General features: G+C 41.7%; 1 pseudogene; it reads right to left on the reverse strand.

Moving 5' to 3' along the window:
• Positions 1–11,249: 11,249 nt before the first annotated feature.
• On the reverse strand, positions 11,250–14,625 carry LOC107519205 (annotated as a pseudogene).
• Between the last annotated feature and the right edge of the window lie 8,065 nt (positions 14,626–22,690).

Consider the following 22,690-nt stretch of genomic DNA (forward strand, 5'->3'; position numbering starts at 1 on the left):
CCACTCACGTGGTCTGCTTTACTGAGTCTACTGACTTAAATGCCAGTCTCACGCAGAAATACTCTTACAGGCACACCCAGAACAATGTTTGACCAAATGTCTGGACACCCCACAAACCAGCAAGTTGACCTATAAAATTAACCATCATACATAGTAATGAGGACAATAATATCTCCTTCCACATACATTGCACCATGCAACCTACAAGACACTTTTACCTTTGTGTATCATATTTTATCCTCAAAAACCAGGCACTGAGATAGGATTTTCTATCCCTTTTCATATACGAGGTAACTTAAACTGACAAAACTCAAGTACAAGGTTCATTTATTCATTTACCATCTATATATCAGATACTGTGACAGGCGTTAAAGACTCAAAGATAAAAATCGATTCATCATTACTATATAACAGTGCCACAGGATTTCAGGAGAAATAAACTCTGTGTTGAGCATGAGCTGACTGGACTCGAAATGGCAGAGCAAGGCCGTGTCTTGAAAAATGATTAGCGAAGAATCAGGTAGCATTAGATGACAAATCAAAGGTGACGAGAAGCTCGAGAAGGAGTGGTTAAGTCATCTCAGAGTTTGTGGTAGTGATGGAGGAAGGCTCAGGAAGCAGCGAGTGGGTGTCCTGGCCTTCAGGGGAGGTTTTCAGAAAGTTTTAAGACAAGATAAGCTGAGGTTCTGGATGGGAGTTTAGCTGAACATGAGCTGGAGAACTGTCAAAACTGTCATTCCTGCCCCGCGAGTTCATAGTCAGCAAATTAGACTATTTCTCTCTTTTGCTAACTTTTCACTTTCAATTAATAAATCCTGCTCATTCTATCTCTTGAATATCTCTTCGATCTGTTCCCTTCTCTGCCTCTCCATGGCTACTCCTTTAATTCCAATCCTTCTTAACCTTAACTAATGCAATAATATTCTGCTTTTCTTTCTACCTCCTCCAATTTCTTCTCCACCCAATCACCAGCAATCATTCTAAAATGTGGTTTGAATATAGACTTTGGCATGTGACAGGCCTGGGTTTAAATTTTGTCTATTTTACTATTATGTATTCTCTCTCTCTCTCTCTGTCTCTGTCTCTCTCTCTGTCTCTGTCTCTCTCTCTCTCTCTCTCTCTCTCTCTCTCTCTCTCTCTCTCACACACACACACACACACACACACACACACACACACACATTGTTCTCAGATATATATCTCCAAACATTTTGGTATGGTCGGGATGATTTCCAAGGCAGGATCCAGGCATTCCTAACTAATGCCATGTGATGTCATGAAAGACTCCCCTTTAATCTCTAACATGAAACGTATGCAGAGTGCTTAGCACAGTGCCTGCCACCTTATTTTGGAGTCACTAAATGGTGGTTATTCTAATTGCAGATTTTCATTGTACTCGTTTATTATTTAATCATATCTGCTCACCTGTAGTTTGAAGCCCTATAGAGCCCTACAGCCTTTCTCGATGTGGCTCCAAACAAGTTTTTCAGTTCTCATCTTTTACCTGTCAACTGCACACTCCCTATGTTCTGACCAAATTGGAGAACCTAATAGTCATTTGGTCCATGGTGACGGTTCAGGCCTCCATGTCTTTATACATGTTATGGTCTTTTTGGTGATGATTTGGGGATGTCTAGAAAGTCTTGTACTGAATCTCAAAGACACAATTCAAATTCTGTCTCTCTAAGAGCCTTTGATGATTGTTTTCAGCAAAGTTAACTACTCTCCTCTGAGTCACAACTCTGCTTTGTGCATACTCTTCAGATAAGATTATTTTACCCAAGGATGTCTTTCATATTCGATTTAACATCCGTCTACCCTCTTATTTGGTGAACTCTGCATAATAGGCAGTATCGATCACAAGGGAAATGTTTTATATCAGACGAGGAAAATGTTATCAATATTAATGGAAGTAGAATAAGATCCATGAGTGAATGTAGAAAAAAAATATATAGACAGATGGAGCATCAGAAAATAAGGAAGAGGAACTGCCGTGTGTTTATGCCCTTGTGATCACAAAACTGAGATCCGCTGTACGTGTATACTGAATCTGTCCAAATGAAGCAAGAGGTACATACATAATAAAGCCGAATCCTGGTAGTAGAGCCACCTTACAATAATGATATTAAAATAAGGAATCCATCCATATGTTAATGAGATAAATCATAGCTAGGGACAAGCAACCAATGTTCTACTCAGATCCATTTTGGAAGCAGGTACAGGGAAATATTTGTCCAGGATTTGTGCAGCAAAGAAGGAGCTCAGGAGGAGAAGAATTTGAACCATGTGTAAAGGGACCGATGTTTGCAGAACTTTCCTGGGTAAACCACTGACTTTAGTTGTGATTAATAGAAATAACGCACTAAATGTTTTGGACATGCCACAAATGCATCACCCAGCACCACCACTGTGGGGAGGGACTTTGGGCTAGTGGAACACCTTCTTCTTGTGGTCCATTAAGTTGCTTGGGTCAGGAGCCATCTAAGTGGCCTGTGGCTTATTTTCTCCCCCAGGCTCCTGCTTTTAGGCAGCAATAGCTGAACCTCTCAGAAGAGAAAGAACATCAGAGATGAGCCACAATTTTTAGCCTTCCCATCTCTCTAACTTAGCTCACAGATATGACTGAATGAATGGTAATATATACTGTTAGGAAGGGTAAAATCCTAAATGTGTTGAGTCTCACCTACCTCAAGAAGTATCTACCATTTACAGTACTCTGCTATTAAGAACAGTATGAAATGCTTTCTATCCATTGACTCATTTATCCTCAATTGAACACTGAAAGCCATTATCTTTGTAGGGTGGGCATCGTTATTTCTATTTTGTATACGGGAAAACCGAGGGTGCGTATAATTCGTTCAGGGCCACAGAAATAGCAGGTGGCAGAGTTAGCATTCAAATTAAGTCCGTGTGCTCCCCAGCCCTTTTATGTCAATAGCCATAAGGATTATGCTCTCGAAATAATAAAATGAGGGGAAGGATACTGCGATCTAGAGAGCGAGATTTAAATGGATGACAAAGAGAAATCCATACAACTCCCGTTCTGTTTTGCTCCTGCCTTGTCTGTCATGCAGAGAGATGACGAGAAACCTCCCACCACAAACGAAAAGCACATCCCAACAGTGCTTGAACTCTGAATGGATATTTTAGGTTTCTCTCTCACACGTGCACGAATATGGGCAAAATCCATTAGTGTGGACAAAACCAGTCGAACCGTTTTTAGGCAGCAGTATTATTAGTGGTGAAGAGGACAGGTATGGGATAGATGCTCTGAATTTCGACTATGCCTCTGCTGTCTCCTGGGCCTGTGAGCTTGGGTGGGTTATTTCATTTCTCTGAGCCCCAGTATCCCGGGTGGCTAAATGGGTCTCTACCTCACCGAATTGGTGTATGGATTCACAACTGAAAAATATATATATAACAATGATATGTACTGTGGACCATAGTAGATGTTCAGTATGAGCTTGTTATGTTGTAGTCAAGATACAGTAAAGGGCAAAGAAGTGTCTTAGGAACGATTAATTTTTAAAAAGCAAGATTGAAAATCGCATATACAGAATGATCCAAACTATGCAAACATTGAGAATGAAAATAACCACATAGAAAAAGAGCAGAGAGGAGTGTATCGAAATTGTTTTAAAGGTGGTCTGTAGAGGGGGTGCTCCTTTTCACACTCTGGTATTTTTGAAATCTTCTGTGATCAGCATTTAATATTTTGTTAATGGGAAAATTTATTTTTATATATGCTTTTAAACTGTATGCTTGTGTTACCTTACTCCTTAAAGGAAATGAATAGAAAAGTTTGGAAACGTTTTGCCAGGACGATGTCATTTTTACCAAGTATCAGCAAATTTGCCTGGCAAAGAGGTCACTGAATACTGCGGATTCCTGAAAGCACCTCTGTGTGAGGGGGGGCGGGGGGAAGGTGACGGGAGCTGGGACCTCAGCACTTCCCAAGAGCCCTAGAAGGCTGGGAAACCCAACTTCATCTTCATACTTAGTCCCACGCGATCGAACTAAGACATCTTCAGGCTCCGGTGGAGGCTGGACAGGTGCCACCTCCTCGCTCCAACGTGGTTGAGCTCCCTCAGCAAGAACAGTCCCGCTTTATCAGCACCAATGGCTCCAGCAGCCATTACTTAGGCTGAGGATAAGCGTAAGTACAGCAGTTAGTCAATCGTGAGTGTGACACAGAACTCCCCGTGTCACAGCATGTAGCCTGCGAGCCACGCCAGAACAGTGGGAAGCTTCCCAGAAGCATTGCAAGTGCGCCAAGTGGAAATGAAAATACAGCCAGGGTGTGGAGGAGGGAGGGCGGTCCGTCCTGGTTGGGGAGTCCCAGTTTAGCTTGGCTTGAATCCTGAATGGCTCTTTTAATAGTCTGGGTTGGTCGTACCAGAGGACTTGCTGGAGGGAGTGATGCCAGACACGAATTCTGAAGGTGGAGTAAGGGGAGGGCCGAAGAGACGGCTTACAACAGGCTCGGAGAATCATAGGGATCAGAGATCTAGTTGCAAAAAAAAAAAAAAAAAAAAGACATTTGAGAAACAACAGGTCAGAAGATCAAGTAAAAAGTATAATGGGAGAGGGGCCAGGAATGGGGAGAAAGACATAAGAAAGTAAGTAAAGACGAGTAATTTAAGGACGAAAGATTAAGAAGAGTAATAGAGTGACCCAAGGAGTCCTCCGGGGACAGGCAGAGAAGAGAGAAGTCCCTGCAGGAAGGGAAGGAGAGGTCAGGAGCCCATCCAGGAACTGAAAATAATTACTCATTTATTCATCCATTTACCCACCCATCCACCCATCTATTGTTTTGTTCATTTTTTTTTCACAAATAGAAATGAAGCATCCTCATTTTTTCCACAAATAAAAATAAAGCTTAGCAGTGTCTTAAGCAGGGAGAGGGGGAGACAGACTCAAAAGTGGGTTGTACAACATGTCGTGATCAGAGCTATAATGGAAGTTTGTACACGATGCTATGGAAGCAAGGAGGAAAGAGGCAGTTGGGGGAAGCAGGGAAGCATAGGCGATAAGGCATTTAACTCGGGTCTGAAAGGATGAGTCAGAGACAAACAGAAGCAGAAGCAAGAACATCTCAGGAAGAAGGGAGGAGCCAGGCAGCTCTTGTTTGGGGAGTGAGAGCGATCGCAAGGAGACAGCGGATGGGCGAAGGAGCAAGGAAAGGGAGGAGGTGTTGAGAGGGGAAGAGTTAGGATTCCTCAGCAGGGACTGGAAGAGAATTCTGTAGATCAGTGGTCTCCATGTTTTTTTTTTTTTTTGATCGTGCATATTATAAGTTACTAATACTGAGTAATAGCCCCAATACTCATTCATTCAGTGAAACATTATTGAACATCTAAATACCTCACTGCTTCCCACATCTATATACCAGCTTAACTTTCCGAGATATTACATATAGAAAGTCATTTATCTTTTTGCCACATTTTCATGTTACATATTCAACATCTATACATATGATTAATATGTAAATATAAAATATATGTAAATTATATGTCATATACATATAAATTTTCAAAGACCTCTTCTTTATTATAGACACAATTGTTTGGTTTTTTTCATTTCAGTAGAGCTGAGAAGCCACCCTCTAACTTAATTTCCTTTTCAGTTAATAACCCCTGCCTGTTTTTAACCTCTTTCTACGAGGTATTTTATTGGTGTTTGATTTAATCATTTCTGTTCCATGTCCCTGATGGAATGAGTTTTGTGTATATACGCAGTGATCCTGTGTCCCGATAAAATGTTTTTTGCCCCCCAAAAGTAGATCATTTTCAGAAATTAACACAACATAATGGTTACCGAATCCTATTTAATTCTTATTTATGTGATCCTGAGTGTTTTACACGTAAGGCCGACTCAGTTAATCTCCGCAGCAGTCTCCCTGACAAAGCTTGCATTGTTATCACCACATCACAGGTGGGCAAGCTGAGACACGGGAGACCGAGCTATTGTCTCCAGTTGCTCACTGCACAGTAGTAACTGGCAGAGCCAGGTGTCAAGCTAATTAAGTTTGGTTCTAGAGCTCGCCCCCTCGATCAATGCATCTTACGACATGCACCGCTGATAATCACAAGCCGTACACACGAGGAGTGGACTGTGTACCGGGGACTGCATTATGTCAAGTGCATGAAGTGCCTTAGCTCAGCGAGCTCTTGTAACTCCCTAGTGGTAGAGACACTGTTATTATCACCCATTCGCAGATGACCAAACTAAGTCTTCAAGACATTAACTAACTAGCTTCCTGCAAACTACTTAGCAGATGAGTAGTTGGTTTGGACTTAGAACCCAGGTGACTTATGCCAAAGCCCATGCACATAGCCCATTGGCTGTACCACCTGTAACACCTGTGGAAAGCCTTTCCTTATAGTTGAGCTTCTTGCAGAATGTGCAGCGATGATGCTTGGGGTCTGAATATAGGTGACCCACTTACTACCATTATCATTCTCAATACACTCAGTTAAGGAGAGAAAGGGCTTATCTCCAACAAGCATTGAACACCCCCAAATACCAGGCACCAAACTGATGTTTTAATAAACATTATCTTACTGAATCTTCCTGACAGGCTTCTGAAGTAGATATGATTATCATCCAGTTTTCAGATGGGGAGTCGCCCACGTCAGTGGGTTGGTTGAGAGACAGCAGGTGATTTCCCTGGGGCCACATCGCGTAAGGAGAAGAGCCCAGACTGAGACCAGCCGAGGTTTCTCTAATTCCAAAACCCATTACCCCTTGGAGCTTCTGGCACCGGTGCCTGAGTCGTCCCCTCCTCCTCCACATGGGGAGAGAACACAGGGCTACTCGTGTCACTCATGAATTACTCTGTCCCTGAGCTGCGGGGGCTCCCAGAGGAGGTGCCTGTCAGCCGTGTCTGCAGTCCCAGCGCAGAGTCTCTCTCCTCTGCTTGTCAGCCTCCCTCTCCCAGGAAGAGGGCTTGCTCCCGGAAGGAGGGTTTATGGCTTCAGCGCCATCATCCTGGCTCTAAGATGCGGCGGCCAAACCCAGCTGTGTCTTCCCCATTCATCTTCTGTGGGATGAGTAAAGCGTGTAAATTCACAACCCTTATGACTAAGCTTTAAGAAGAGGTCCTTCCACCTCATGTCTGCCAGAAACACACACACACACACACGCCCTACTCATATCTCTTAATTACGGCTATCTCAAGCACAAGGTTTTGTTCACCATACTCAAGTGGTCAAAGCTATGGACTCTTCAGCCAGACTCCCTGGGATCAAATGCCACCCCTGCCACTATCGAGGTATGTGACTCGGGTCATCCCTCTGTGCCTCCATTTTTTAACTGGTAAAATAGATATATCTTAATACCAATCTCATAGGGTTGATCAAATCACCAAAGTGAAGAACTTAAAACTGTGCCTATAGCACATTACATGCTCAGTAAATATTATTTTATCATCACCTCCTCAACCCCCTCCTCCTCTTCCTCCTCACATTATTGTTGCCTCTCGTAGCATTTATTATGCTATGTGTTATGCATACGGTTAGCATTGCTTCTCAATAGGTCTACTTCTCAGGCATGTTCTTTTTTAACTAGAAGCCAGGGACACTGCCCTAGAAGGTGACCTTGAGCCTAATGATGGGCCTTATACCTCCCAGGGATTCCCCCCCCCCCCAAATAACAATTTCTCCTTATTGAACAACCCATTTTATGCCAGGCACTGTAACGCTGTAATAAGCCGTGACCGTCCATGCCTGTTTCCGCTCCCCTCCCCCATGTCCTGGTCTATTCTCTGTTCTTCCTTTGCTCATCTTCATATTCCCAAAGAGGCTGTATTTTCCAAGATCCTGCTCAACTGGCTTTCAGCCGGGCATAGCCATCGGGAGGCATGGGCGGAAGCCTGGAGGGCAGGAGGAAGGGACAAGTTAGTCGCGTCCATCAAATTTTGCTCTGTAACAGCAAAACTCAGTGGTGTGCTGTGGTGAGCATTTATTTCATTTTCCCACGTCGGCGAATCAGCTGGGGGAGCACCGCTTTGAGCTGTAGAAGCGGAGGGAAATGTATTCCATGCTTCGCTTTTGCAAGTTGTCTGGGGGGAATCTCTGCTCCTCGTGTCTCTTATTCTTTGCGGACAAGTTGGCTATCCAGGGCACGCTCTCCCTATTACTATGGCAGAGGTGGAAAGGAGCAAGTGCTTATGTCACGTCTGCTAATATCCCTGGGCCAGCGCAAGTTAGATAGTGAAGCCCAACGTCAGTAGAGTGCGAAAATGTTCTTTTCCCCTGGTGTCGGGCGCAGGGAGTAAATATTTTTGAATATTGAGTACTCTGTCACCCCAGAGTATTTCTTCCTTCGTCCTCTGCCTTGTCTCGGTTTGGCGCTGCGTAGCCTAATGACTACGGCTTCCTCCGACAGGCGAATTTTGGTTCCAGCGTCTGCCTGTGACGATGATCCTCGGGCCCTGGTAATGCCACCTCTTCTCCTCGTCTCTCCAGATGTTAGCAGCTTTCTACTTTTTCCAGTTTCTGCTTCGCCTCACCCTTATTTTTGATTTTTTACTTTATTTGTTTATTGTAATGAAAACTCACACATTTCAGAAAGTACTAAATAATGCACAAGGAATGCACATTCTCCCTCTCATCTTCGCTCTCAGAGATGGCACCATCAATGGTTTTTTTTTGCATTTCCTCCAGAAAAGTTCCCAGCAAGTCCTATAATTTAAAACTCATTACAGCCCTGCGAAGGAGGTAATACTGTTCCCAGTTTATAGATGAGGAAGGTGGTCATTGTGCAGAGAAAGCGGCCACATCTTTCTGAATCTGCACGTCCTCGTGAAATATAGAAATTATAATAGTAACTGGGTCTAAGGTCAATTAATATACAGAGACAACGTGCACAAAATGCTTAATTAGCGCACTGTGGGAAATATTTTAATCTTTGGTAAGCAATGATAATGATAAAGGTATTATATAGAAGTAATTATTAGTAGTAGTATTTCTCAAGATCATTCAGAAACTCAGGGGCAGAACTGGCCTCAGAACACATGTCTACTGCATTTTTATATAAATAGTAGCCATACTCATAGGGAAAAGTTGGGGCTTCTGAGCAAAATTTCTAAAGTCTTCTTTACCCTCATGGACCGCTGAAGGAGATACAAAATAGCCCTTTTGTTATCTGGATATGCTGGTCTCCCCTTGGCTTGGTCAGATTTATCTTTACAAAGTCAGATATTAATATCTCCTTCAAGACATCTCCCCTGATTATTTCATTTCACCAAACTTTTCTTGTCAGTATTATGCACGTGGTTAGCAAACTTGAAAGTAAGAATGTCCTGGGTGTCTTACAAAAATGCATGTTCTTGGGCTTTGCCCCAATATACTGAATCTTAAGACATTTGTGTAGGGCCCTGGGTTGACATTTTTAGCAAGTACACTGGACGATCTTCTGCAGGGAGTCAAAGACACAGTTTAGGCAAAGCTACCCTCATCTAACTCGTGTTCATTCAGTCACTCAAGGAACACTGATTGAGTGTCTGTCTCCTGCATCCTGGGCACTGAGAGGCAGTGAAGATAGAGATGTAAGTAAGGCAATATCTGTGTTCTCAAAAACTTGGAGTTCAGGGTAGGGGTGGGATGAGGACACAATAGACAAAAGATCGTTTCTAACAGAGGGCAATAAATGCTATGACAGAGGCAAGTACAGGTGTCCGTGGAAGCACGGATGTCAGAAAACAAGGGCGTTTGGTTGCTGCCTGTGTAAATGTCTGATAAGTGATTAATCCTGAACTTCATGAAGCAGGTCTGGATACACACACCAAGAGGGTTCAAGCAGCGAGGACGAAACACATGAGACAGAATCCCGTCTGTGAGACTCATAATATTCCTTCACCTACTATAAACATCTGGTATATTAACAGCTGTTTCTACTGGCTTAATTTCAATTTACACTTGGGAAATGGAGCTGGTAGAAGCATCTAAATCATGCAAGGTACTGAGTAAAGCACAGACACTCATGAACATACATACATTGTAAATTGACGTCAGAGATACTGTACATTTGGAAGCAGGTGTTTTGTTTTTTCTTCTAAACAGATGCTATAAAGTTAAAGCCCAAAAGAACTGTACACAAATACTGTACTCTCAGAGGGTGTGGGTTACAGTTCTGTTTCTGCACGTGTATCCTTGTTGCACAAACAAGTGAATAAATTGTAGCCAATGAGAGCCAGGTCTCTTGTCAAATAAGAAGTTACAAATAAGGAAAGGAAAAAAGCTAGAATGAATAAAAGAGTAGAAAATAATGAGATACTGTTACAGATTCATGGATACTAATGAAATATGACTAATAACTATATATGGAATGTGGGATTCTGGATTAGACTCTGGAACAGGAATAGGACGTTAGAGAAAATCTGGTTAGGCTTAAAGAGTCTGTAACATTAATTCTTGTATTTTGTAATTAAGCTGTAGTTAAGTAAGGTGTTTTGTTGTTGTTTTTACAGTCTAGTGTTTATTTTATGTTATGGTAGGCACAATTGAATTTCAAAAATTTAAAACACATAAAAAGTGGTCAGGGACTAACATTTGTATCAACAGTTGATAAATGTCGAAGATTGTTTTTTATACAGCAGGGTCCAATGGTGGTGCTGATACCAGTCGGGCACTATGGAAGTTAATCGAAAAGTCATCACTAGGCTTTATACAAGCAACAGCATATGGTGCCGTTTTAGAACTTGGGGACATAGTATGTTTCTAATGCTAAACAGTCCTTTAACATTTTTAATGTCATACAGTGTTGTAGAACTTAGTTTGGCACATGTTTCTTTAAAAAGTAGAGCTGTATTCATAACATCACAGAAATGCACATCCAGTTTTGTTTTCAATAAGATCAGAACTCTTCCCTATATAAAATAATTTACACACAGATGAATGCTATAATATCACTATCTAAAATAATCACTAAATATAGTACCTTTTCAGAGATAAACAAGCAATGGGGTTTTTTTTTTCATTATTAAACATCAAAAACATAGAGATGATGTGTTTTTTAAAGCAAATGAGAGTCTAATATTATAGGAATAATTTCTGTGAATTTGGTGAATGTGCAATCTAAATAAACCAGGTATATCATAGTGCAACCATATTAAGAAACCAATGACCAGAAAATACAACCGTATGAAAGAAATTTATAACGCACAAAACTGGAGGTAAAAATAGCTCCAGTTCATAGGTAAAACCAAGGCAACAGAAATGCATGCTTGTCTTCAGTAGGTAGATATTTCATGTGGAAGACATAATGCTTGGCGTGTAGACAGCATGGTATGCATTTCTCAGCAAGACGTAAGGAAAACGTGATTTCTAAAGATCCATTGTCAGGAACAGGGATTCCTACACAATCACATCTATCAGTAAATAAGCAGATTTTCTATTTCTTGTTGTTGTTTTATCTGTCTCCTGGCCCATTTGCAGTCGACTGCAGGACACAGGCACCAAAACTTCTTTAAGATGGTCCTCAGTGCTTCCTTTGTGAATTGTAAACTAAGCTGCAGCGACCTGGTCGATGGCTTCGGCCAAGGAGCGTGTGTCACTGCGGTGCCTTCTGAACCAAGGCTGTGCCGAGACACCACATTGCTGGCCAGCGCTGGCAAAGAATCGACCACAAAGCCCGTGAGGAGGCAGGCACTTTTATATTCCTCTTCTGGACTTAACGTTTTCTGATTTTTGTGAGGAGAGAGCTGTGACTCTGGCAGGATCAATCTTGCAAGGTAACCCAGCAGCTGACGAGAACTCATACACATTCATGGCAGCCTTCATATCAGTTTCCCTTGCAACGTGATCCTTAAAATCTTCAACTGAACTTATAGGAAGAGGAACGTGGCAGGACAAGACATCTCTAAGTGCTTCTTATGCCAATGAGCGGAAGGATAAAATTACACCAATTATTCTCATCTTCTTCAAGACACTGTCAACAGATGATAATCTTTTAAAGAGTGCAGCCATCTGGTCTGGTTTGTCAAAGCCGGTCCTCATTTGTGTTAGCACATCAACATTCTCCACCACAAGTTTCTTAAGTTCAGCAACTGGCAAAGAAATATGCCACATAAGGCTTCCACTTAGCAACATCCTACCATATGGGCCTAGCAGTTCTGATAATGACCTCATTTCTGATGTGTCAGAGTAGTCCTCTGCATTGGGTGTTAATTCATTTTCTGTAGGTAAGTTCACAAATGCTTTCATCACAGGTAAACGAGCTGTATGTCCATCACTGACTTGTCTCAGCAAAGTTTCCAAATACCAATGTGTATATAGACCTGCAATGGTGGACTCTCCGTGGCTGTCTAAATGTTGTGTTTTTTGAAGAAGAACATTATTGAATTTGCACAGTTTTCTATCTACTGGAGTGCAGTCATATATGTTCTTATACTTGTTAGAAGCTCTTGAGAGTTTTGCAGTTTCCTATGTGGCTTGATTATAGTCCTTCCAACAGTTGACTTAGTGAAGTGGATCTCTGGATGAGAAGTCTAATATTCTCATGGGGTAAAGGCACGTTCCCAAGTCACCATGCGTGGTGTATAATTTATAGAATTTATTCAGAAAGTGCAGTGTGAAGTTTATCAAGGTCGGTCACTACCAGTCTGGTTTTCCCTTTTCAGGTTTTTCTTTCTTACCAGTTTTTTTTTTTTTTAACTTCTTATTCACTGCTTGACTAATGGTTTTGGCCCAATGCTTGGGCAACAAACAGCTAGTTACTCTGAGTGCACTGTTCTATGCAATACTCATTGATAACATTTCAAGCTTGTTTGACCATGTCATCCAGGAGCATATGACATAAGAAAAGACTGCGATCTCTAATATGTGACTCTTGTGGACACAGTTCATGTGTGCAACTCATAAAATGAGTGAAAAGTAGTGGAAATGGCAGTTGAGTTATCTCGACTGAGAGGAAAACTCCAAACACTTTTGAGACATCTTCTCAAAAGCATGACTACAAAAACAAAATATGGAGAGATCTGCTATTTCCACCCACGTTTCCACTGAGGAATCCATAATTTTTGTATGAAAAAAATTTTCATATTCATCATCTTTGCAAGGTAGCTGTGATCTGCAAGACTAAGCAACACTAGGGTATGCTGTAACCTGAACCTATCTACTCACATTCCTCTGAAATTAAACACACCTCCGCTTTCAACTTGCTCTGCACTTAGTGGGGGTCACAGTGTTAACAGAAGAGGACATGATGATGGACTCATCTTTGGGGCAAATAGAAAGATTATGCATGAGTTCATGGAGGTCAAGAGCATCAAAGCCAGAAAGGTACCACACACAACACCTCTGCGTTACGGGTCCGTATTTCCTTCATGTGCTCTAAGCGCTTTCATGTAAAACGTTAATTCATCAGTGTGCTTGTCTGTAAAGTCATCCGCCCTCTTCTTTGGTGTGTTATCTGCATGATGAAGTAGCCAGATAATTTCATCACACGCAAAGGGTAATACTCTAAAATCAGGAAGTGCCCTGGGACCTAGTAAGCCAGGTTAATCAGATAGGATCCTAGCCAGTTCTTTCAGTAAGGACCTTAGAAACTTGTGGCTTTCTCCGTGTGTTGAACCAGCATGTGACATAGCTGTCTTTTGCATTCTCTTATGTCCTTAATATACTTATGCTTATTACAGCCTTGCATGTTTACAAACAAGTCTTCTGCAGCTTTGTGAATGCGGAAAACTTCATCCCGAAAGTGAGGGAAAGGCAAGAGCTACTTCAGAGAGCTAGCTTCCGAAGGTTCAGTGCTGTTGCATCAGTATTTAGGATCCCACAGCCCAAAATAAAGCCAAAGATAATCCATTGCTCACTGAATCCAAAAAGAGATATTCACGAGCCGTGGTGTCAGACTGTGCAGGAGTGAGCACTATGCTGCGTGCACTGATGAGACTCAATAATCGGGTGTTTCTCCACTGGTCAGGTGGAAGATTCTTTCAAGGATACACCATCTGAAGAGAAATTAGTGCATCTGAAAGACTTTCTATGGGGCTACGAATCTTTCCTTCATCTTCTTTAAAGGGGTTTTGTAATCCACAATTATCTGACTGAGCCGTGTGTATTCTCGGTCACTTGTTGTATGGGTCATTTCCCGAGTGTAGTTGTAAAATTCAGTGATTGCCTCCATTCAAGACAACAGTATCATTCGTGTCGTTAAGATCAAGTCTTCGTAGTTCTTTGTTAAATCAAAGTTTATGTAGTGTCAGAGAAGACTCGGCAGACATCAGTAGTGTTCAGCAATTCACAAACGTGGTCCTTAGATTCCATGACATCTACAAATGTGAAGTAGCACAATGCCAGATTTTCCAGAATTTCCTTGACCGAATTTCACTGCAGATTCCAGGTTTTCGTCAGTAAGGCGGGATGGCTTTGCCCCGGGGTCTCCGCATGCCTTCTGGATGTTGCAGAGGCGGGTGAGCAAGCCAGCGCCCTGTGCCTGAGCATGGTGAGATAGGCCACCAGCTTCGGCTGCCTGGGACGACGCACAGAGCGCGGGGTGGTGGCGGTGGCCGAGGTGGCGCAAATGCCACCGCCAGCCGGCCTCCTCGCGCCCGGTCTCCCTCCAGGAGCCGCCCAACCTTCTCGTCGTCCCTCCCGGCACCTCAGCCTCAGCAGAGCGCATCCATGGTCCCCGTTGCCCACTTCCACTGGCGACGGAGCGAGCGGCTGCAGGCACCCAGGGGTCCCTCCCCCCGCGGCAGCCCGCCCCCCGCCGCAGCCTCCTCCGCCTGCTGCCCTTTCTCCTCCACCCCCCAGTGCTTAAGTAAGTTGTTAACATTAGAAGTGTAAAGATTCTCTGCTATTTTTGTAACTTATTTTTTTCTGTAAGTCTAAAATTATTTTTAAAAGAAAAAGTTTTTCAGGAGGGGGGAAAAGATACTTCATCTCGTTGCTTCGTTCACAGCGCCTGGCATACAGTAGGAATCTGATCACGTGTCTGTAGAATCGTCTAGCCACCGTATCCTTAGTCAGCCATTCCAGTCGAGCACCCCGCTTGGGGTGCTGTTCTCTCATCCCCACGTTTCCTGGTCCAGTTTATGACGTCATGTGTAGCCATGTTGGTGTTGATGCGAACTGTGGGTCAGTGCCCTGAGCATTCCAAGAACTAGGCACTGGAGGAGAAACAAGGGTGACTATGAGTGAAAGGCCACGGCGAGGTCCTTCAGGCACAGTACAGACATTGCTGGGGCCTTGGGAAGCAGGGGCCTAGCTCCAGCATCTTAGAAACGTCAAGTACTTCTCTCCACGCCAGTGGTAGGGGGCAGCAGGCAACTGAGAATGATGCATAGGAGACCTATTTGGATGGCTGGTGGGCTCCCGGGAGCTGTCCACGGTTCTGAGATGTTTTCCGTACCCAGCCTGGCCAAGGCAATGCCGTAGGTGATCTTAGATTCTGCTGTGTGTTGTCGGTCCTTGAATATGACCCTTCGAGTACCAAGGAGAGAGAGAGAGAGGGAGAGGGGGAGGGGGAGGGGGAGGGTGTATGTGTGTGTGTACGTGTACGTGCACACAGGGCTGGCTCACTCCAGAGATTTGGACCTGGAGCGACTTACGCCCCATGAAATCAACACTTTCTTCTACAACAAGTTTAACAAAGTGTAGTTCCAACTATATATACAACATAATTTCCCAGGGCTTATTAAAATTGCAATTTCCAAGCCTTGCCTAATCCAAGCTATTAAATCAGAATCTAAAGCGAAGATTAGAGGGAAGAAAGAGGAGGAAGGCTGGGTGAAAATATTCATTTTTAAAAAGCTTTCCTGGTGATTCATAATCACCCCGAAGTTAAAAAATAATTTTATATCCAGTACACAGATAGTAATATTTTTTAGAGGGTGGAAATCACTAGAAATACTTTTTATATTTCTTTGTAGCTCTTTAAAGTTTTCCATTTTACAGTATGCATTAAAATTTGCATACAGTCTTATTACATGAATATACATGAGTTTGAATACACGAACATAACTCATAAACACATATACATGTATTTATTCATGCGCTCATTATTTCATTCAACAACTATATCTTGAGCGCTCGTCGTGCCACAGGCACTGTGTCAGGCCCTTCAAATACAATAGTCTTTGTCCTCACGGAGCTTATATTTTCCTCACGGAAGATGAAGGAGAGCCAGGGATGGATATATTAATGACGCACGTGCAATTTTTAAAAATCTATGGGGTGATTGATTTTTAAAAGTCTAGTCCACGTGTCACAGTCAAGTTCATTCCATTTTATATGAGACCAGCATGTGCTTTGGAGTCCGAGCGGACATTCTTTATCCTTTCGGACAGTGTTGTCCCCCAGACCGTTACTGGTCCCCAGAGGAACGGCCCGTGCTTGCGTTCTGGTCCCCATACCGTCTTGCCGTTAGTTCTCAGGAACTCCCCTGTGGCTCCGTTTTCCTTCCTTAGAAAAACAGATGGCGTGGAGGCCCCACTGTCCGCTGCTGCGAAGCAATACGTGAGTGTGTGTGTGTGTTTTCCAGCAACTCCTCCTCCTTCTATGAAAGGAGCCGAAAATAATGCAAAACGATTCCTCCCCCAACGTGCATACTTGTTTTTTTTTTTTAATCAAAAAATGCCGTCCTGTACTCATCTGATGCCCTCTTTCCTAAGAAGAAGGATTTATTATTAGATCGGCGACTGCTTTCAACACCGAATCAAAGGATAAAGGAGAGCTGCCTTTGCCGTCTCCCCATGCCGGAGGCCCCCCGGAGCGATGTGTGAGCCCCAGCATGTCCCGCGTTCTACAGTCGAGCCGATGTTCTCTCCGGGCGCTTTTGAGTCAGGCCAACAGAACTGCTTATTTCAACCCGAACTCAATTTGCATAGCACAGATGATAACATCCCATCTTTCAAAGCTGCCTGCCCTCTTGGGATTCCTCACATTCATTCAGTTCAGAGCCTCCTGCTCCCTCTACAAAAAGATGTTCTGTAATTACGGTAAACGGGTCCTAAAGCCCATCGGGACTGTTGACTGTGGCAGGCTCAGCAGGCAGGGATGTCACATCCAGCTCCTGACAGGGCGGATCAGTTGTGGATCGTCATCTCTTCACCACTTGGACAGCGAAGGCATTCCCAAGTTGGGCGGGAGGGGTACAGATTCTTCAACAGCTTGGCTGGGAAATAGTGTATCCTGCTGTTAAGAGATGATGTTGGAACAGTGAAGCTGTAGTTCTAGGGTAAAAAGCAAAGAAGAGACATTATTTATGTACTAAGAGATCCCTAGACAGATCATTTATTCATTCATGGAGCCACTCTTTATTGAACGTCTACTCTGTACCAGGCTCTGGACCTAAAGCGACAAGCAACAAAGATCCTGGCCCCTATCTTCAGGGAGTTTGTAGGCTATGCCGACAACTAAACCAGTGAGTATAGGAGAAAATGTGATAACTGCTACAGTAGAAAAAGCATAGTGCTATTGGGGAAATACTCAAGGGCATCATCCCTACTCATGGGCCTTTTCTTTTCTTTTCTTTTCTTTTCTTTTCTTTTCTTTTCTTTTCTTTTCTTTTCTTTTCTTTTCTTTTCTTTTCTTTTCTCTCTCTCTCTCTCCCCCCCCTCTCCCCGCCTGCCTGCCTTCCTTCCTTCCTTCCTTCCTTCCTTCCTTCCTTCGTTACTGAGTAGTATTCTGTGGTTATATGTATGACAGTTGTTCAACTGTTCAGCTGTTGAAGGACATCTGAAATGATTTCAGTTTTCTGCTACTACAAGTAGAGTTGTTGTAAACATTTACATCTGATTTTTGTACAGTTTTCTTTTTTCTGGTATGTATGTGCAAGAGTAAAATTACCGTGTGGTACAGTAGTTGAACATTTAATTTTATGGCTTTCTAGAGTGGCCGTCCCATTGTACCTTTCCCCTAGCAGTGTAAGAGTGATCCAGTGTTTCTGCATCCTCACCAGCATTTGCTATTGTCGCTATTTTTTATTTCCGCTGCTCTGATAGACCTTCATTTCCTGACGACTAATGATGAAGATCTTTTCATGTGCTTATTTGCCATTTTCATATTCTCTTCAGTGACATGTCTGTTCGTATATTTGCCCATTTTCCAATTCTATTGTTTTGTTGTTGCTGTCCCATTTTGAGAGTTTTCTGTGTATTCCACATATCTGTACTTTGTCAGATAAATGGCTTACAAATATTTTCTCCTGCTCCTCAGCTTGGCTTTTTATTTTTGTCTTCTCCCCTCTTATCCTACATGGGATTGCATACAGCATTAGTTTTTTTCATCTTAATTAAATCTAGTTTATCAGTTTTTCTATTTATGAGCTGTGCTTTTGGTGTGAAATCTAAGAACTCTTTGTTTCCCCCTAAATACCAAAGATTTCTCCTAAAAGTTTTACAGGTTTACACTTTATATTGAAATCCATAATCCATTTTGAGTTATTTTTATATATGTGTGTGAGGCTTAGATCGAGGTTCACTTGGCTATGTTGAGGATTTTTGTGTTTATGTTCATCGGAGTTACTGGTTTGTAGTTTTCTTGTACTGTTTTTGTGTGGTTTAGTGTCAGGATAATACTGGCTCGATAAGATGAGCTGGGAAATATTTCCTTCTTTTCTTTTTTTGGGGAAGGCATTGTGTAAAATTATGTTACTTCATATTTAAAGTTTTGGTACAATTCTCCAATGAAACCATCTGGTCCCGCATAGTTGTTTTTGATTACAAATTCCATTTCTTTAATGGTTATAGGGCTATTCAGATTGTCAGTTTTCTCTTGGATGTGTTTTGGTAGCTTGTGATTTTTAAGGAATTGGTCCCTTTTTTCTAAGTTGTCAAATTTATGAGTATAAAGTTGTTTGCAGTATTCCTTTATTATCCTTTTAATGGCTTCAGGACCTCAATGCAGCCCATTTCTTTCCTAATATTGGTGATTTGTACCTTCTCTTTTGTTTTGTCAGTCTCCGTAAAGGTTTATGAATTTTATTGATATTTTTGCAATTTTATTTACATTTGTATTTCATTGATTTTCTATTATTTTCCTATTTTTAATTTTCTTAAATCGTGCTTTTATCTTTACGATTCCTTTACGTTTGCTTGCTTTGGGCTTATCTTACTCTTCTTTTTCTAGTTTTATTTTTTGAGATAGAAATTTAGGTTATCGATTTGAGACCTTTCTTCGTTTCTACGATAAGCATTCAGTGATATTAATTTCCCTCTCAGTACACTTTAGCGACGCCCTACCCATTTGATAGGCTGTGTTTTCATCTCGATTCAGTGCTATGTAATTTTTAGTTGACTTTGAGACACCCTCATTGGACCATGGATTATTTAGATGTATGTTGTTTAATGTTCACATGTTTAGAGATTTTTCTGTTGCCTTCTATTAGTGATTTCTAGTGAGGTACTATTGGTCAGAAAACACACTTTGCGTGACTTAAATTCTTTTAAATTTGTTAAGATTTGCCGTATGGTCTAGGTATGGTGTCTTAGTGAATGTTCCTGCTATGGTTGGGCACAGAGATCCATGTATGTCATCTAGATCGTGCTGGTTGATTGTGTTGTTCATAGCTTCTACGTCCTTGCTGATTTTCTGCTTAGTGGTTTTATTAGTTCCTGAGAAAGCAGGGCTGAAATCTACAGCTATAACTGTAGATTGGAGTATCTCTCCTTTCAGCTTTATATCAATTTTCGCTTCATACGTTTCGGTGTGTACAGACTTAGTGTCACGTTATGTCTTTCCAGTAGATTGATACTTTTTTTTCATTTGATATAATACCCTTCGTGGTCTCTAGTAATTTTCTTTCCTCTGAAATCTGCTTTATCAGATATTAATATAACCACTCCTGCTGTTTTTTTTTTTTTTAATGTTTGCATGGTACATTTTTTTCTGTTCTTTTACTTTCAACCTACCTACGTTATTGGATTCAAAGGGAGTTCCTTGTAAACAACATTTAGTTGGGGGTTATTTTTTAATCTACTTTGCCAGTCTCTTTTTTGATTGGTGTATTTAGGTCATTTATATTTAAAATAATCGTTGATGTCTTAGTGCCCAAGTCTGCCATTTTTAGTTTTTGTTTTCTATTTGTTTCCTCTCTTTTCTTGTCTTCTTGAGGGTTCCTTGACACATTTTAAGATTCTGTCTTATTTACAGTGTTTTTGAGTGAATTTGTATAGTTTTTATAAGGGTTGCTCTGGGTATTAAAATGTACATATGTGACTTAAAATTGCCAACTACTATCATCATTGTACTATTTCAAGTAAAATACGGAAACCCCACTTGGATTTAAGATTCTTTTTTGCTCACTTAGAAATGTCTTTGTCTTAAGTATTGGCTGGTGTTATGATATTTGTCTTAATAATGAAATATGATTTATAAAACTGAAGCAAACGACAGTCTATTTTATGTATCCCCACTTCTCATCTTTTCTTTTTTTCCTCTTTCTGTTGCTGCAATATTTCCTCTTTTTTCTTTTCCCCCAGTATTTTTCCTTTTTTCTTTTCCTTCTGTTCAAAGAACCGCCTTTCAGGGTAGGTCTGCTAAAGAAAATTATTTTCGTTCCCTTTCATTTTAGAATGTTTTTATTTCCCTTTAATTCTTGTAGGACAGTTTCACTGGATATAGAATTAGCTACTTTCTTCATTCTTGCATGGTTTCACATGAGAAATCCTCTTTTATTTGAATTTCATTATAGGTAATGTGCCATTTCTCTCTGGCTGCTTTCAAGATTATTTTTCTTTGACTTTAGTTTTCACATTGTTAATTGCGATGTATTTTATTTTTGATTCCCTTGGGGTTACCCTGCTTAGAATTACCTCGGCCTCTTGTATTAATAGGTTTATGTCTTTCTCCAAATCTATGAATTCTGCAGCTGTTATTTCTCCAGATATTGTTTTAGCCCCATTCTCTCTTTTCGTCCTTGCTACAACTCTGACGGATGAATGTCAGATCTTTGTTATGGTCCCACAGAGACGTTCCTCGTTTTTCCCTCTCCATTAGGTCTCTGGTGTCCAAACTGGGTGAACTCTGTTGTTCTGTTCATAATTGATTCTATTCTCTGTCATCTCCACTCTTCTGTTACTGAGCCCATCCTGTGAAAGTGTTTATTTTTAACATTTCTGTTATTGTATTTGTCAGTTCTATAGTATTCATTTGTTTTTTTAATAACTTCTGTTTTACTTGCTCAATTTTTAAAAAATTGTTTCAAGATTATTTATGATTGATTTTTGAATTATTTTTTTGTGACAGCTGCTTTTAAAAATCTTTGTCAGATAAGTCCAACATAGGACTCAAATCAGTAATGGTGTCAATTGAATATTTTATCTCACTCAAGTTGTGATTTTCTTGGTTCTTGGTATGATGGGTGATTTTTAAAATTGTATTCACTTTATCTATTGCGTTGGGAGACACTGGGTTTTATTTAAATCTTTTATTTTAGCAGAAAATCACTTCATTTTGATTTTGCATGTGAGTCTCAGCCTACTTTTGTGGGCTGTGATTCCAAAGGAAGTTTAGTTTTCAGAGACTGTGTGGTATGATTTTTGGTCTGCTCACTTTATCTGGTCCTACTAGAGTTCCCATTGGTTCCTGGCTGATGCTACCTACTGGGGTGGAAGGGGTTTCCTCAGCACTGGGGAGGGGCTTCTGGGTGTCCCTTTGTGGAGGAGAGTGTGGTGAGGTTTTCCCACTGGTGCCCCTGGGTTGCCCTTCTGTCTCTGGACAGGTGAGTAGAGTCTCAAGCCCATGGGTACAAAGATGCCTTCTGGATCGGTACTTCCTACAGCTGCGTACCCCCTGCCATTCTGCCTGCTCACCTCGTTATCTCTCAGGAGAAAAGGGGAGTGTGGCCCAGTGAGAAAGGAGAGCCCTTCGCCTGTGGTAGGGTTAGTCTTCTCTGATGTTGGCGGAGGGTCTCCTGGTTGATCTGATAGAGGAATGAATCTCTATGAGATAGATGCCTTTTGTTATGAGGCCAAGGGTGAAAACATATTAGGGCTGGATGGCCTTCTTGTGTTGGCGCTAGGGTTCAATATGCCCAGCCACTGTTCCTTTACTCCTGGGCTCCCAAACCTGCTGGGCTTCTTCTCACTACTTGTCAGGATTCTCCCTTGCTTGTCTTCTGTATCATTTTCAGGGTTATAGTTGTGTTGGATGGGGAGGAGCAGGGAAAATCAGGTCTAGGTCATCTCACCTGGACCAGGTCTAGTTCCTGTTTTTGTAAATAACATTACATTGGAACACAGCTACTCCCATTCATTTTCTATATTGTCTATGGCTTCTTTTGTGCTACCACAGCAGGGTTGAGTAATCATGACAGAGATTATCTTCCCTTTTTCCACTGAGAAATATTGAGGTGACTGGGCATAAGATATTTATTATCAGGCCCTTTAGAGAAAAAACTTGCCAGTCCCTGGTCTTGATGATCCATTGACCAAGAGGTCATGGTCGAGAGATTTCAAACAACTAGCCAAGCGTCTTAGCTGAGTGTCTACTTAGGCAACATCTGCCGATCCAGACAAGGACCTGATTCAACATCGAATACTTTCCAAAGTGCTTTCCCATTTGTTATCCCACTGATCCTCACAATAGCCCTATGAAGTAGACCATTAATAGATTAATAGCACTCATAGTCTATAAATTAGAAAAATTAGTCATCATTCCTAACGATGACTCCCTGGAATTATCCAGCATGTGGGTGCCAAGCAGGGGCTATGTCTCTGACCTCACGGCCTCTGGTGCAGAAC

The sequence above is a fragment of the Rousettus aegyptiacus genome, unplaced genomic scaffold, assembly GCF_014176215.1.
Source record: "Rousettus aegyptiacus isolate mRouAeg1 unplaced genomic scaffold, mRouAeg1.p scaffold_m13_p_2, whole genome shotgun sequence".
NCBI lineage: Eukaryota > Metazoa > Chordata > Mammalia > Chiroptera > Pteropodidae > Rousettus > Rousettus aegyptiacus.